Raw genomic sequence first — 18,643 nt, 5'->3', positions numbered from 1 at the left:
TTGTAATTCTCTTGTTAAGCATCAATTTGAAGGTTCAAATCAAAAGCTGATGTGGTGACATTTCTCCATGACCGAAGGCAGCTGCTGCTGTTTCATCCATTCATAAGGCTTCACAGTGTAAGCAGCTAATATAGGTGACACTGTCTTGATTACCCTGTCAAAGTCTGTTTGAGAAACACCTTTTTTGTTATAATCTTCAAATTATGCAGCAACTGATGGATTATGTGGCAAGTGTGGTGTATCCATAATTATGCAGAAAATGCAGCCAGCACAAAATTACATGACACCATTAGCCATGGTTATACATGAATGTACATCGATGATTCCTTTGCACCAAAACCTCAATTGTATCAGCAGTTAACTTCAAAAGGCCATTAGTCATCCAACATGTAAATGAAGAAGGTCATTCTCAAAGTTTGAGGAGAAAGTCAGAGTTACTTCCTCTTTCTTGTATCAGGAAATGGGTTTCACCAGGGTAGTTAAAATAATAAAGCCAAACGAATGAATGAAATCAGCTAAAGGAAATAAATATATGTTAAAAGTTTTCACACTGTGAAAATAATTCCTAATAAATCAATCTCTAGTGTGTTTACCATCGAAAAGTAAACATACTGAAAAATTCACACACAACTACATTCTGAACATAAAGTTACAAACGTATACAGAGAAAGTAGGCTTTTCTAGCACCACCTGAACTAGATATATCTCATATGATCCGTTAGTGTTAAGCTATGAATAGGCTTTCCTTATGGTATTTGTCAAAGAGTTCACAATGGAAAGTTCTTCCTGTAGTAGTGGCCGCAAAGTTCTCGAAATGAAGCCTGTTCCTCTTGCATTTGTAAGAAAGTGCATGATGTAAACCCCCTTCATTTCACACTGGGCAAAGAGTTCACAATTTAAAAGCTGATTTTCAGTGTAAGGAGTTGGAGGAGTCAAAGGCTGAAACAGACACGTGTTGTGGGCTTTAAACTCAGAATTGAGTAACACACAAAAATAGCACACAATCAATCAATATCTAATCAATGTGCTTACTTTGAAAAGAAAATGTATCTTTAGCAAACACAACAAAACACAAATATCAAAATGACAAATATTTACAAAATGTTTGGTCCAATTACAAATTGAAATCCCTCCATTATGAGGCTTGTAGATGAATTAGAGTGCAATTAACCCTGTAAATATAGTCTGCTAATGTTATCAATTAGGCATCATGTGAACATCTGTACACCAGCAGGCTCCAATCATAAAAACCTGCATGGGCCCTCAAGGCTTTTCATTATCAAAAACCTTATGTCTACTAGCATTGTTCACTGTGTGAAATTATAGGCCTCTTGCCTTTGTCACTACATGTACAAAAACAACAAAGTAAAAAGTTCAGGCTGCCTATGATGGTGCGCAGGGGGATACATGGTCCAGGTTAGTTCCACTAAGAAGTTACCTTCTCAAGTCCGTGCGAAGAATTCCCTTTGTGTTGGCGGCAGCAGGGAGAAGGTCGTTGACAGGGCAAGGAGCAGAGGGGAATCCTGGACGGCAGCTGTTGTAATGCAAAAAGCTGTTCTTTGCTGGAGGTTCAGGTGGGCAGTCGACGTAGAATGTCAGTGTGAAGAGCAGGTCTCACTGGAGCTTCAGGTAGTTGTCATGGACAGTTGCTGTTGGCATGGACATCAGATCCTGCTAAAGTTTCACGTTGCAATCACTGCTGGCATTTGATCGTCAACCCAAAGAGGTCACTTTGCGGTTGCAAGAAGCCCAAAACATCGGTATCATCACTTTTTCTTCTGGATGAGTACTCGTTGCCAGCCAAGTGTCCAGGGCCTGGGGGAGCACCTCTTGGGGATAGGGACTCTCTCCGGCAGAGTTCAACAGCAGGGCTCAGGCAGGTTCAGTTGGGGCTGGTCAGCTGAACAGTTGTATGGAGGACTCTGGAAGCTTGTTGTTTCTCTGTAACTCAAACAGGAGGTCAGCCAATTGACTCTTGTGTAGTATCTCGTGAATCAGTGATGACGGGACTGCTTTGGTCCCTGATGGACTCTGTAGAACGATAGACCACTGACGTAAGTGATTGGGTGTGGATAATAAAAATGCATGACTCAGAATGTTCAGTTAGCAATTTACATAGTGCATAATAAAGACATGTATTACTAAGCTCCGTGTGTAGCATGATCATTTCTATGTACCCAAGCTGGGGAGGACGCTACAACTGGTAATGAGTAGGGGATTCCCTAAACCCCACAATCCGAAGTACAACAGCACTCTCTCAGAGAGTTTGCCTAGGTCCAGCCTCACTCGAAGAGAAGATCGACAGTCAGCATATGTGGAGTAAAAGCTCCGCTCCAGCGAGAACTTTTCTTTTCCTTGCCCAGAAACATTCTGTTAAGGCCATGAAAGAGGTACTGTGCCACAATGCAACACAGAGCCATAAGTTATACAGATCATCAAAGCTAAAGGCAGCAACAGCCAAGTAGAGAAGCAGCAGTGTCTAGTGCAGGTAAGCACAGTGGGCCTGGGCTGGGCGGGGGGAATGTTGACAGACGACGGAATAGGTAAAATTAAATAAATTAATTAATCCTATTCCATTGTTGGTCAACATCCTCCCCCACCTCACCGCGCTTACCTGCACCAGCCGCTGCTACAGAGAAGTGCTGGAATCAGCGACAGTCAAGTGCAAGAAAGTGCTAGCAGCGAAAATAGCCAAATACAGAAAAGTGCTAAAGGCAGCGACACCCAGGTGCAAGAAAGTGCCAACAGGGAAAGTAACCAGATATTAAGAACACTAAAGGCAGTGGAAACTAGGTACCATGCAGAAAACTGAGAAGGGTGGTGACCGCAAAAGACAAAACAGGTACTGTAAAAGATAAAGCAGGTGCTTCGCTTCCGGGGAGAGCGCCCGTGTTGACAAAAGGTGCAGAGTCAAGCGCATGTCAAATGCTGCCTGAACAGCATAGACTCTCAACAGCAGTAAGGGCCACCACTGGTTATGAAGCTGCTGCATTCCTAAAACCACTGCTTCCATTTGATGCAGACTAGAAACAAAATATTGGCACAAGATGGACTGCCTGTATTGAAATGTTTTATGATTTCATTGATGCACTAGAAGAAGTAGATAACAAAAAGATAATCCAATACCTCAGGAATCTTACAGGTGAAGGAGTAAAGGAAGTGATAAAGTAAATACCACGTGCTGAAGAAGTCTCTTACCCTCAAATCAATGAGGTGCTCAATATCATGCTCAATCCAATGCCAAATGTTGATTGTGAAAGATATATTTTCAGTCAAGAAAGACTTGCTATGTTTATCAATCAAGCCGATTCATTTAATTTAATGATTAAGAGGCTATTTGGCTAAGAGTCATATATTGTTGCCTTTCTGATTCCTTCGGACAATGACTGCTGAGAGAAACGCTGAGCCTAGAGCGAGTTCTTATCCTTGCCAGAGCTGAGGAACGTGCCGACAGCCTGCTGACATTGAGGCTGGGGGAGCCAAAAGTGAGTCAGTCATTAATGTAAAAAACAAGCAAAGACACAAAGCTGAGAGACATAGAGATGCTTCCAAAGAAGAAGAAATCGAGCTTCAGATGCGGATTTTCCTTTCCACATCATGGTAAATGCCCCGCCATTGGTAAAGTATGCAAAGGCTGTGGAAAAGCGAACCATTTTGTGACAGTCTATAAGGCAAAGGGATAACTAATAGCATCATGTTGTGAAGACAAAATGGCCATAAGAACATCTAGATGCGCTCACAAGCTCAAGCGACAACATCATCTGTTGTAAATAGAATCAAACGAAGTTGATCGTCATATAAATCTTCATCTAAAAGTTCTTCTGTATCATTGTCAAGCGACAGTGAAGACGATGGGTGTGCGATGTTACTGTTTACCTCAGAAAAATGTGCGCATGTCTGACTGGCTGCATGCAAAGAAATATGTGAATCAAAGAAAAGCTGACAAGTAAAATCACAAAAGTAATTTAAGCATTGTCCTAAAATTACATTAAAGGTGAACGGTTGCTCAATATCTTTTATTATCGACATTGGTGCTTCAATAAACCATATGCCTGATAGGAATAATATGAAATGTCTCCCAAGCCATGTCTCATGCCGTTGAAGACTAAAGTATACATATGGTCTGCATCGATGCCATTAAAAAGCCAAGGTTTATTTCTAGCAACCATGAAACCACAAAAAATACAAGTACAAACACCAATTCATGTATTGCAATGTATGTCATCAAGTGTATGTTTACTTACTTTCAATACTGCTGCTGATATGGGACTGATATATGTGAACTACAACATGAATGCAAATCACGAGAGAGTGAATCAGTTTCCATCATTATTTCATGGTTTAGGAAAGCTGAGAACAATAAAAGTGTAATTGCATATAAATGGGGACGTCTGTCCTGTTGCTCAGAGACACCTGTGAAGTACATTTCATTTACAGGAAGCTGTTGAAAGACAACTTGAGTCACTCCTGAAACACAACATTCTTGAGCGGTATACTGGTCCTATGTCATGGGTTTCTATGCTGCGTTCTTTTCTTGACATGGCCAGCTACTGCTCTATATACATATGTGATGTTGCCACTGTAAGTCACCCATTGAGAGACTTAAAAAAACAAAATGTTTCATTTCATTGGTCACACGAATGCGAACAGAGTTTCAAGAAAAGCAAGCATGCAATTGAGGAAACACTGAAATGGCCTACTTTGTTCTGAAGCTACATACTGAAATTGTTGTTGATGCTTTTGAATGTCCAACATAGTGGACATTCAAATGTTCAAATGCATGTTGTGGCTTTTTTTTATTTTTATTTTATTTATTTGAAAAGTTTTATATAGCGCTGGCTAGACCCGGAGGCATCAGAGCGCTTTACATGAGTATCAGACCATAGTTGCAGGTAACATCGTTACAAAGGTTACACAGTTATTAGAACATGGCTACATAGTTACATGTTAGGTCGAGATAAACATTAAGGACATATGCCTAAGGGAAAAATCAGGTTTGGGTAGAGGGGGTAGGAGCAGGGGGAAGTAAACAGCGAATGGAGGAGGGAAAGTGGGAGAGGGTGAGAGACACAGCATGAAAGAAGAGGGAGAGGGTGACGGGGACACATACCGTTAGATGAGTAATAGCTGCGTCCAAAGTCCAGTAAGCAGTGATCCCAGGGGAAGTGGTAACATTCCCCCAACTCTGTTGCACGAGGTTCCCTTTACGCAGTGGACTCTCTCAGGGGGGTCTCTGAGACTCCAAGGCCTACCTACTGGATCCTTCCCCAAAAAGGGGAGAGGGAGTGCTTTGGCAAGGGGCGCCATACCATACCTCAACTGTGAGTGGCTCCCTTGGCACTGTGGACTCTCTCAGAGGGATCACTGAGACTCCAGAGTAGAATAAATCAATCTTTCCCCAACAAGGGGAGAAGGAGTGCTTAGTTAAAGGGCACAGGGGGCTAGGCGACGTAGCAGGCAAGGGGAGAGATTCAGGGGAGAGGGGATAAGAGCAGAGGAAGTAGACAAAGAATGAAATAGGGAAAGTGGTTGGGAAGGGTTTGTGAAGATTGTCACAAACTGAACATGCCTATTCACAACCTGAAAAAGAAAGCCAAGCTGTGGTTTGGGCTTGTGAGCATTGCCATGTCTTCCTGTATGGAAACCATTTTACTCTGGTCACTGACCATCAAGCGTTGCTCACTGTATTTGGAAATCCTCAAGCCAAGATGCCTGCTCACATCGAGAAATGGGGGTTATGACTGCAGTAATATGATTACACTATTGTGCGCCAGCCGGGGAAAGATCATAACCCTGCAAAATACTTTTCAGAAGTGCCAATACAGATACATGGTATCACTTCCAATGCAGCTGAGACCTATGTCAATGCAGCTATATCAGTAGAACAAATCATTGCTGTCACAAGTATAGATAGAGTCGTGCTAATACTCAAAGACATTATTATCCATCAATCCTGGAAACAACACACTTGACCTCTTAATAATAACACTTATTATCAAAAGTTCAAGAATGTCAGACACAAACTTTCTGTTACACAAGAAGGAATTGTCTTGCGGGGTTGGAGAATTGTTATACCGGAAAGTTTGAGACAGCAAGTCATCGAAGTGGCACACAAAGAATATTGTGGAATCATTACTACCAAATAAGCTCTCCGGGACCAAGCGTGGTTCCCTCATCTTGATGAAAGAGTTGAAAGGGAATTGAAGGCCTGTCACTAGTGCAATTTCTTATCTCCCAAAACGATTCAGCATCCATTGAACATGTCTGATCTTCAAAAACAATTTGGGAGAGAATCGCTATGGATTTCTTAGGACCCCTTGACAATGGACAACATGTGTTGGTTATCATTGATGAGCATTCCCTTGACGGAAGGCCTCTCGCTGACTACTCAAGAGAAAGTTATCAAGAGGCTAGATGGTATTTTTGCAACATGGGGTGTTACTTCAATTCTGAAGTCTGACAATAGCCCAACTTTTAAGCTGAGAATTCAAAGATTTTCTCAATCATCCAAACATAAAGCATCAGAAAAGCACACCTCTCTAGCCACAAGCAAATGGTGTTTTGGATCGTTTTAGGAGTACTCTCAAGAAGACTGTTCAGTGTGCTGCTCTAGAGTACTTGAACTCAAGTCAGCTCTTCATTCGTATCTTCGTGCCTTCAAGTCGACTCCCAATTCAAGTACAGGTGAAAGTCCTGCTGCTTTGATGTTTGGGAGAGCCATGCAAACCATAGTGCCGCAATGGACAATTGAGAAAGAAATTAATGACAATGAGCTTCGACGAGTTGATTCCCGTCACAAACGCAAAATGTGTAATTTATTTGGACAGACGCCTAAGTGCTCGGGACACTGCTTTCCAGAAGGGAGATCGAGTAATCATGCAGCAAATATGCAAGCAAAAGTCTGATGCTACATTTGATGCTCCCCCAATCCATGTTGTGACTACTAAGGGACACATGGTGACTGCTCATCGTCCTGGAAAGTCCATTACACAAGATTCTTCGCATTTCAGGCATTTGCCTAGTTGCTCACAAACTCTAGATGTCAGAAGTGACACCTAGGAGTCCTGAGTGTCCACAGACTGTATATGTGCCTGTGTCACCTGTGGCAGTTATGGACACATCTCCAGAATCTCCGCAGCTTCACATGGCATGATTTGGACAATTGGTTTGAGCACTACAATGACTTATTGCAGAGTTGTTATGTATATATTGCATTGTTTTATTTAACAAAGGGGAAGATATAGTATCTTGTGAGTTAGTGATGACAGGACTGCTTTGGTCCTGACAGATTCTGTAGAACAATAGAACAGTGACATAAGTGATTGGTGTGGTTAATAAAAACGAATGACACAGAACTTTCAGTTAAGGGTTTACGCAGTGCAGAATAAAGACATGTATTACAGAGCTCAATGTGTGGCGTGGTCACGTATATGTACCCGAGCTGGAGAGGACCCCACATCTTCGCGCCGCCTGAATGATTTGTGCAACTTTGTCTATGATTTATGTTTGTGAAATGTGTAGAACTTTTGATTCTCCCCCTCCCCCCCCCTTCCCCCGCCACTTCAAAGTAGATTCTCTATCATAACATTTGAGGAGGTCTCCTATTAAAGAGCATGGTTGGAAAAAACGAAATGAGGAAAGAAGCCTGAACAATTATAGATCATGTGAAACTGCATTCTTAGATGAGCTATTAGGGTAAAGAGGTTGTGTTGTGTTGGGGTGTCAGCCCACATGCACGCCCAGCCAGCAGCTGAAGACTGCCTGCACACATGTTGAGAGAATCAATACCCTTTGATAGCACAATTCGATAGATATTTCTAGGAATGCTGTGAGTCTTCCGCATTCCAGTTTCTGTAGCATATCACACGATGTGGTGAACAAACTAATTCTTGAGCATTCGATGAAAGAAAATAGCAGAGACTTTGCAAGAAGAACCAAACATCTTTACTAACCAATCACGTATTAGTGTTTTGTGGCCAATCCAGCAGTGCCTGCTAGCTAATGATGAGCCACTTTACATCCGAGCCTCAGATGGATGCTTCGTGGCTCCAATCCTGCTGGGAAGGAAGAAATCGCAGCGGTCTTTTAACCCCCGGTGAGCTGCGTCTCGAGGCGGCTCCTCCTTCGCCCTCTGGACGCTTCTGACAGCAGCATGGGGCTGACGGTCCCTCGCGCCTGCCCTTCTGATGCTTGAAACACAGCCCGGGTGTGGAGGTTGCATTGCAGCACATTTCTTCCCCTGTCTGGATTGTGCGTCTCACCAGCACGGGTCTCCGCTCAGTGTCTACTCGGATAAAGGATTCACTATCTGCCCGTCGCCGCGTGCCCGTGCTTTGCTTCTTGGTCCAACCCTTCCTTGTTTGATGGATTCCGACTGAGAAGGTACACAGATCTGGACGTGGTTGCTTTTGCTTGTACTTATCTGTGCGATGTGTTCGAGCTTCCGCTCCTTATTTCTTGCACAATCCCACGCACTTATGTGCCCACAGCAGTTCGCGTCATTCCTTGTTTTATGGATGAGGGGCAGTTTTGCTGCAAACGTAAGGACGATATTAATGTAATGCATGATGCATTTCGGCTGAATTTATCTATCGAGGTGCGTGTTTTCCTCGTGGTGAGTGTTTCCTCGTGGTGAGTGTTTCCTCGTGGTGTGTCTTTTCTCGTTGTCCCTGGCTTTTTACGTTCAAACTGACAAAAACCGTCCATTTGTACGAGATAGATATTGGATAAGCTGTTTGTTTTATCATATTTTTTTTTTAATTTTCAACTAGAGAGCGCAGGCGTTTTCCCGACATTGATTGGACGGGTTATGTACATTAGTGTGAAAGTGGAAAAAGAAATGGAAATAAAACTAGTGTTGCATCGTTTAGCATGTTGCATGGCAGTAAACGTGTTCCAATGCACTTCTCTGGCTGTGGGCGGCTTGCAAATGCTACAGCCGCGTTGTGTGTTCTCGAGTCGCCCACTCACACTGGGGTTGTGCAGTTGGGCATAGACGAGATGCTACTGATAATGGCACTGCTGGGGGCTGGCTCGGCTTGCGCAATCTCTTCTGGGGGGTCACGGTGTATGCAGGTTCCTCGTTGCACCGGTTGCTCGCACATCTTGTCTATTGTTGACAGGACGGTCAACGCGCATGGAGCGGGGTCGTCTCCCTGACACCTGCCGCGGTTGTGTCCGCCTGAAGGTGGTTGGTGGCAGGTACTGCTCACTGACGCGCACCCCCGGTCAGCGCTTGGAGTGTGAGTCCCCGCTCATGGCCAGGATCTGCGCAGCGGCTGCGGGAGCGCCGGTCCCGAGCAGGGACCTGCCTTTGTGTGGTGGCTGAACGTGCCGCTGTTTATTGATCAAGCAAGAACAGGATGCATACTTATGGGAAATGAGCATCTGCCGGCCCTCAGCTCCAGACCAAAGGACACTGCTGAAATATATATATATATATATATATATATATATATATATATATATATATATATATATATATATATATATATATATATACATACATACATACATACATACATACATACATACATACATACATACATACATACATACACATATATATATATATATATATATATAAAGTAAAGTAAAGTAAAGTCCACATTTGTAAAGCGCACAATCACCCGTAAGGGTCTCTAGGCGCTGGGGGGCCGTCGGGAAGATTAAGCGAGCTATTGCCCAGAGTCACATGGTGCTGGGCTGACCTGCCGCCGGAGCCGGGGATCGAACCGTGGTCCCCAGATTACAGCGTCAGTCGCCCTGGCCGCGGCGCCACACACATAAAACATATACATATACTGCTGGAAAAAAAAAATATATATATATATATATAGGGTCTTGTAGAGGTAACCCTTAGTTGTTAAGGCTGTATCTCACGTCCAAGTGTTCCTGATGTAGAATGGGATCTTTAAACACAACCTTGGAAAACTATTAGCAGCATATAAATCGAAGGCTTAGGTCACTTTCGAAACCTTAATTTCGCCTCCCGTGAAAATACTATCAATTTCAAGCCATACGCATCTTCCCACAGAATGAACCATTCGTCACTTTGTATTGTTAGCCAGTAAGAGACTCAGCTTGGTGTGGAAGATGTCATTACAACACACCATTATATGCATCGTTTACAAGGAGCTTAATTAGAAAATTTCTTATTTTTTCCAAGTCGCTTAAAAAAGTGTTTTCAGTAGATTTACCCGCAGATAAAGATCATCGCGGGTTTTATAGGACCGAGGATTCCTAGTCAAACATAATGGTACAGTGAAGGGGCGGGTCTTCCGGAAGAATCCCGCCTTCAATGCGCACGTGTTCAGCTGCACGTGAGGAGGGGTCCGAACCCGAGGTCGACCTGGGTTTACATGTACTGGCAGTGACGAGGCAGGTACCTAAATAAAAAAACGTAGCATTTCATATTACTAGAGAGCCACAAAGGCGCCAATTGAACTCTGATAATTGCTGTATTTTACTACTCCAAGAGAAGTTAAAGGGGGCATTTCCCTTGCTTGCATCAGGACCCATGGCATCATTGCTACCCTACTGCCCTGAGATTTACTGCTGCTCAAAGAAGTTTGCCAAGTCAACTCAAACTTATTCCTCTCTAGTCTGAAGCTGACTCATGTCAGGTGTTAGCTCTTCATTTAGCCCAGTTTAGCTTTGCATCCTGGTTTCTGTAGTTTTTTTCCCATCCTCCCAGTAATGTTCGAATCCATAAAAATGTAGGATTAAATAATGTATTCTCTTATAAAATGGTATAATTTAGAGGTGATCTCCACATGGAAATTTACAAAGTTATCATGTTTCAAATATCTGCCTGCAAAAATATTGGCTCCATATGATCGATTAGTCTACTACAATATTCAGAAGATAAATATATATAGATGAAAATAGACTTACTGCCCTTAAATGAACATCTGTGTGCCTTGAGGATATATATATATATATATATATATATATATATATATATATATATATATATATATATATATATATATTTTTTTTTTTTTTAAGTGCGGCGGAGCCTTCCAGGTCTTAGACCCAGCCGTGATTAAAAACTGACATTGAAGCGGGTCCCTATTGGGCCCTATATTCATGCCTGCCCTTAACATTACAGGCAAAATGCTAATATATTTCTGAAAAATGACTGTAAAACCATTAATGTGATCCATGTCAGCATTGCCGTCCCAGTTTACATTTGACTTAATCTTGCTTTCCCTATGAGTGTTCGCGTTTGCAGCATATGGCTTTTCTATATTTTTTGTGTGCAGTATATTACTCTTGTGTAGTGCATACTTTGAATGTAGCCACCTCTTGGTGTCTGTGAGTTGAGGTTGTGGGTGGTTGTTTATTAAGGGCCATGATTGAGAGCTCTGGAGTTCAGACTGAAGGCATTGCAAGATTCGCACTGTGCCTGTCAGTGGGTCAGAGCGTTGATCAGAATACATGCTCATCCAATCCTTTTCCTCTCTGCAGAGTGCATTGACCAATGCTCAAATGTGCTAATTGTGATATTATGTGGAAGTGTGTGAGGAACATGCACAGTTATCAAAATATTGACAGGGCAAAAGTAAAAGAAAATGCTGCGGTTGCAGGTGAGTCGGTGTGTCTGTGGGAGTGGTAAAATGGAGGAGATGGAAGGGAAATCCATGCAGGCGGAAGGGAAAAAAGGGTGATGTATATAGAAGATATGTTATGTTACGGTTATTTATACCAGGTACCACTCACCCATGAAGGGGTATCTCGGCGAGTATCCTTCCAACAACAGGCAGCAGTCACAGAAACATTCTCCAAAGCTAAAACAGTGCAGTTTTAAGTACGTTCCTGAATTTAAGATGATCCAGGCAAAAACGTATATATGAACTGGAAGGGCATCCCAGTCATATAAGTTGTGAGGTATGCATTTGGAGGATTTCAGAAAGGTTGTGGTGCGAAAAAGGTCATAAATGTTTAACATTGAGGCTGCAGGGGAAAGTGGCGAGAATGGATGAACCGATGACTGAGATTTCAACAACCACTGTCCCTTCACAGAACTTAGTAATATTTATGTCACTGTCTCCTGGTTTCAGATTTGAGACATTTTCAACTCTACTCACAACAAAATCATTGTTGCTCACTTATGGTATACAGCTAACAAGCATTTGCTCTGCCAATAGTTTGTGCTTATGTTAGGCAGATGTCCATTGTTCTATACTTATGTGAGAGGCACCAAAATACTGGTTGAGTGACACCATGTGGAGCACAGAATTTTAGTTTACATGTTTTGTGCCGCAGCTTTAATTACATAGGCCACGCTCCTTGGAATGCTTCCTTGTTAGTCTTCCTAGGCTACGCCCCTTAGAGAGACCCCAATTTCTTCATCCCACCTCTATCTATCTATCTATCTATCTATCTATCTATCTATCTATCTATCTATCTATCTATCTATCTATCTATCTATCTATCTATCTATCTATCTATCTATCTATCTATCTATCTATCTATCTATCTATCTATCTATCTATCTATCTATCTATCTATCTATCTATCTATCTATCTATCTATCTATCTATCTATCTATCTATCTATCTATCTATCTACCTACCTACCTACCTACCTACCTATCGATCAGGGCCGGACTGGCTACCGGGCAGTTGTGTGGGCTGCCGAGCAGGGGGAGGATTTCTCCGTGGTGTGAGCTCATTTCGTTGATGGGGACCTGCGTGTGCTTTGAAATAAAAAAAGCAAAACGAATTTCGTTTTGCACACACAGGTCCATCAACGAAATGATCCCCTGCTCAGCAGCACACACAACTGCCCGGTAGCCAGTCCGGCCCTGCTATCGATCTATCTATCTATCTATCTAAAAAGTATGTTTTAGATCTCGCTTAAGAATAGTTAATCTGTGCTTACTTATATACATAAACAGAAATACACAAATGTTACATTTTCGAAATTCGCACAGTGCTGATTTAGTTAAAAGGTGAAGCAGAGCCCTTTGCAGACAGCAGTTTTGTAGCGCCAGGGACGTTTCAAATAGTGGGTGGTGTACATAATAAAATATTGTGTGTTTGTTTGTAAGGGAGGCAGCCACGTTATAGAATCCAGGATATAATAGGACAATATAATCGGAACAGCTCTGGACAGCATGATGTGATGCTGTTTTTCACTTTACAATTTGAGACACAGAGACATTATGCCATTTGGACAGAATCACACAATGTTGGGTCATGTGTCACAAGAAAGTTTAGGGCCAGAGGCACAGAGGCGCTATGATTTTGCATTGGCGATGCACCACCATTGTGGAGCAGCTACGCTGCAAAATCCATTTTGGCATTTACTAAGCCACGCAAACTCGTTTTGAATGGCTTTAGATGGTTAAGTAAATACAAAGTAACAGATGGGTGTTCCCGTGCATTCACCCATGCATTTTGGCGTAAACTAAATTTACAAAGAATTGTAAACCTGGGTGTGTACAGAAATGGTGTGTCTGTCCGACAGAGGTGCGACGAGGAGAAATATCCTAATATCTCCTTGTCGATACCACATTCTATGTGTGAAGCATTCTGCAGCACACATTGAAAGAGGATACATTCTACAGCACACATAGAAAGAGGCGTGTTTTTGTGCAGAATAGCATCCCTTCCTGCACAAAAAAATCCTGTCTGTAATGTAGGCACCCCTGTAGCATGGCACATGGGGGGCCTGCATTGGCACCAGGGAGCACACAGTACAACACACAAGATGATGGATGGAATGTTGCACATTGGCAAAACATTCACCCCCAGTCACAGATCTGGGTTTAATCCATCGTTATTTTCATCACCACGCCACCCCAGTTCAGACATGGCCATACGCAAATCAGTCTCGACCCTGTGCCTCATGGGAACAGTCCAGCCCAAACTGCCAATCCTTGTCTTTCCTGGACCGGAATCAAGCATCCTAGGACCGGTTTCTGGCTATCAGCCATCATCAGTCAGGATAGCTTGACTCCAGTGGCGAGGTGAGCACACACAGGGCCGGACTGGGAATCAAAACTGGCACTGGCAAAGTGCTCGGCCGGCCCTTCCCTCCCCACTCGGGGGGGGTTGTGGGTGCCGCCGAGCGCTTTGCTAGGGCCGGTTTTCGGACGATTTTGTTGCAGGGCTGATTTTGCAGCTATGCTGCAAAAACTGCCCTAAAACAAAATCGGCCCCCAGGGGCTCAAAACCGGCCCCCACCCTTGCGGCGCACCGGGGGATTGCCCGGTGCCCGCTATGGCCAGTCCGGGCCTGAGCACACAGTGCACCTGCGCTAGGAGAGAGAAGAGGTGCACCGTATCTTAGTAGATATGGTGAATTTCTGCTCTCTCTAATGCAACCTAAGTGAACTCAAGTGGAATATTAGTAAATCTGCCCAAAGTTTCTGGATTCCAAGTTCAGCAAAGTATCCATCAGACCACACTGATTCTCGCTGATTCTCTTCTTCTTTCAAAAGCTGTTTTGCATGATGTCAGAAGACAATATGCAATGGTACATACTGGCTCTTACTCAAAAGTATACATTAAAATGGGTAAATTAAGAAAAGCTGAACATACACATCTGTGTGCAACGTACCACTTTTGAGTAAACTGGTACCTTTTTTTGGGATCCTAGCAAACACTTTTTTCTCAAAGTACACCTGTTTTTGTATGGTTTTCATACACAATTTTAATTAAATCTTCGTTTCACCAACCTATGCCCATGTTAAAGGTGGGAAAAGTGTGGCTTACTGGTTTTCTTAACTGCATTTTTCTTGCATATCAATAATTTTTTATGTGTATCTGGCTCTTTTTGCACATTGTGTTGTTACAGTTTTCTACAGTTTCTGCTTTACCTGTGCCTCATTGATTTGGGTGTAAGCCAGGTGCTTACATACGTGGTGGAAATACATGTTTCTGAATGTCCCATAGTAGACCATCTTTCTTATATTGTATTTCCTTGACCACTCCTCAGAGTTTTCCCAGGGAATACTTGCTTTTATAACCCCTGCCAAACAGCGCTTATGCCTATTGCAGGAAGCATTGCATAGGTCCCTCACGTCCCACACCCCCAGGTACTTTATAAAGAAAATGACTTTTGTAAATCATGCACAATGTACAGATACTTTTTCCAACCATAAAGCAAAACATCTTCTGCCCGCCCCTTAGCTGTTAACAAATTACAGTAGCACGTGATATCTGTACATTTACTTCAGGACCCTCTTCCAGGGAATTGAGAATAATCTCCATGTAAGTCTATGGATCATTAAAGCATATGTTCATATTATCAATTCATGGGAAGATTTTCAAAGTTTTTTAAAATTTTGTTCTAGTTTTGAAATTCTTTGGCATGGGAAAAGAGCATATTTTGTGTTTGTGCCATTTCACAAATTTAGTTTCTGGAACTGTAAAATTCACTGCAGGCGCACAAGCTGCCTTCTACAACCCCATCTGTCCGTGAGAATAGTGTATGCTCAGTGGTTGGGCTACTCTTGTAGCAGCCACAGATCTCAGCGAATCCTTCATGAGCAGAGGGGATGCTCTGACAACTGGACTAGTGCACCTCCTGCCCCCCCTTACAGTGAATCTAAACTAGATCTGGGCTGCTGCAGATGAAGACCCAATTCTGTCCCCAGCCCTTTCAGCCCTGCAAGCATCTTGTAATTCACTGCTCAAGTAAGCAATACGCAAAGCTTACAACTGCATTTCTACCTTTACCACAGAGGTGGAGGTATACAAATGCATTTACATTTATTGATAGGTATGGCCCCTTTAAGGATATCAATAGGTCCCATCCCATCACACACGTGGCTTATTGCAGCCTGAGCATCTTACAGAAGGGAGTTCGCCTACTGCTCTATTATGCCATAAAGGCAGGGCCACAGTAATCAAGTTATTAGATCCTGAAAGAGATGGCGTATTGTGGTCGTACCTTTGATTCCTGGCGCCTTAGTGACTTTAGAAGTATTGTTTCCTGCAATTGATGACAAGATTTTCAGGTTGCTCAACCCCTCAATGGAGCACTTTGTCCATTTTCTGACTTAGTTACGCAGAGTTCCTCCTTACCTCTACATTTGCTTAATGATCCCCCCCAACATGTTCTAGACAATTATCCCTAGGAAGGCCGCTTTAAGTGCCCACTTGGGCCTGAAACTCTGACAGTGTTTTTTTGGACTGTCCTTCATAATTAGTATGGATTTTGGGATACGTAGATGTGATGTAAGCCTATTTCCCATCATGGTATGAACAGAGAGTCATAAACGGTTTTTGGATTTGTTGTGCTATACATTTTTTGTCATTTTATTTGCACGTTTGACACACATGATCACTGCATTATTACCCCATCCTATTATGCAGCACATTGGACAGTGGTCTGGTACCCCAAATATTGTATCTGAAGTTGTAAAAGGAGTATATTGCTCAAACTATATTTTGGTCTTTTTGTGTTATGTTCGTCTACATTAATTGTAAGCTATCCATCTCTAATACTTTCCCAGGCATTCACAGTATAGGTAGTCTAACTGACAATACCCTACAAAGTATAGATCACTTTCAGAACTACCCCATAAGGAACTACACCCTGTTGTTTTACAGATATGGTATGCAGCACCTGCACTTGCAGACTGGCCCATTATCTGTCTATAAGTAGCATATAAAGGAGGCCATGGGCCCTGGTGCAAGTAAAGAAAAAGGCTCCTTTGACTGATGTTGGTATAGCAAATACAGCAATTATTAGGATGCAATCTGACCTGCTGCCACTGCACCTGCAGCATCAATGGTAGCTACACCCCTGCTTAGGTCCTCTTTATGATACAGGACCAATGGGGAAAAATACAGGCGATCGTGCTGTTTCAAAGGGTAGTTTGGCCGTTGCAAATTTTTAGACAATAATCCTGAACCAGGCTCAAAATGTTATCATTTACAGGAACCTACTGAGATGGAATAGTAAAACACAGACATAAAACCAAAATCAAAGGGAAGAGAGAGAGAAAGAGAGAGAAGCAAACAAATGGAAAAAAGTAAATAGATGTGTGTCATTTTAGCTTAGGGTTTCATGGGTGTAATACCTTACTGCTAGACACATGTTTCAAGTTTCAAGTTTATTTAAGTTAGCATAGTTACTTAAAACCATTGCTTCAAACACATTGATAAAAAAATCTTTAAAAGTTATATAATAGTAGTAAATAAACAAAGAAATGTAATTGGGATGAGTAATTGTTACTGCTGATGTTATTGCTATGTATGCACAGTATAGAGGATGGTGCAGTTTGGGAACCAGGGCTTCCTTCAGGAGCTCTGGCATTTTTACCCCACCAGCCTCAGGAACTTCACTAAGCGGCAATTCAGCTGTGGGTCATCAGGTGCGAAGCAGGCCATCACAGCGTGTCTCCGAGTGTGATTACCTCGTTGGTTAAAATGTGGTTTTAAAAGTTGCTTTTGTTCGTTCAAGTGTTCCATACAAGTGCAAAGTAGGTGCAGCATATCCTCCAGTGCTGTTCCACATAAGCAATAGGTGGAGTCTGTTTTGACCTTCAGCCAATGTGGAAAGTGCTTTGTGCAGGGTAGTGGCCCTAATCAGTATTTTAAAAATTGGGTTTGATAGTTTTAGTGTATCCCAAGGCTAGATATTATTTAGCAAAATGGGTCGAGAAAGTATTCAGAGTCATCCAGCCGTGAGTCCTTTTTGATAGGGAAGCTTTGTCCTCGATAGGAGTTTGCCTGCTTTCCATATTCGATTTTTAAATGTGCAGTTATTGGTGGGTGTTTCCCAGAGCTGAGTTAGCCCCGTGTTGATCAGACTGGTTTGAAGGCAATTTGCGGCAGGTGATGTAGCTTGCCGTTGTAGTTCTATCCACAAGTGACGGTTGAGAGTTCCTGATGCAGATTTCGGGACTCTGTCCTAAATGATGAGATATGCTCCTTGCCTGTGTCTTCTTTTGTATGCCGAACTCTAGCCTGATCTGTGCAGGCGAGGGGTGATTTGGCAGGCCCAAAAAAATACGATACGCTGTTGTGACCATGCTGTCCAGTAATTTGGAGTCCCTACCCCTATGTGGATCATTGCCATAGGTAGGAGTTTTGCCCGTATGACTTGAGATAAGGGGAGTAGCGATGGGCCACTCAGTTTGGAGTTGAGGTTCCTTAATGAAACTGCCAGGGCAATGCCCTTCCTTCTGATTGAGTTCTCCTGGGCAGTAAAGTGGCCACCCTTGTCAATAATCACTCCCAGGTGTCTGTATTCAGGTGCAGATTCAATGTGTGTGTTCCCCCTCAACCAGGCCATGGTTTCTTTGAATTCTTCTTGATTGTTTTAGTCCTGGTTTTCTCCAAGTTAATACTTAGGCCGTTGGCTTCAGAGTATTCCTGTGCAGTGGTAAGAAGATGCTGTAGACCCACCTGCGTCTGGCTAATTAGGACTAAGTCGTCCACGTAAAGAAGGCATGGTAGTGCTAAGCCCCCTAATTTTAGGGCGTGTGAGTTGCTGGTATTTAATATCGGGACAGGATCTGCTAGGAACATGTTAAACAAGTTCGTATGCAATACACAACCTTGTTTGAGGCCCTTCGTGGTTGGTATGCGTCTTGACAGGGATGATCCATCACCCAGCTTTATTTGGATCCATTTATCTGTGTGTAGATTGATTATCAAGTTCGGCAGTGGCTGTGGTAT

Source organism: Lissotriton helveticus, chromosome 4_1 (assembly GCF_964261635.1).
Source record: "Lissotriton helveticus chromosome 4_1, aLisHel1.1, whole genome shotgun sequence".
In the NCBI taxonomy this organism is placed as follows: Eukaryota; Metazoa; Chordata; class Amphibia; order Caudata; family Salamandridae; genus Lissotriton; species Lissotriton helveticus.
Note: the sequence above shows the minus strand (reverse complement) of the source record.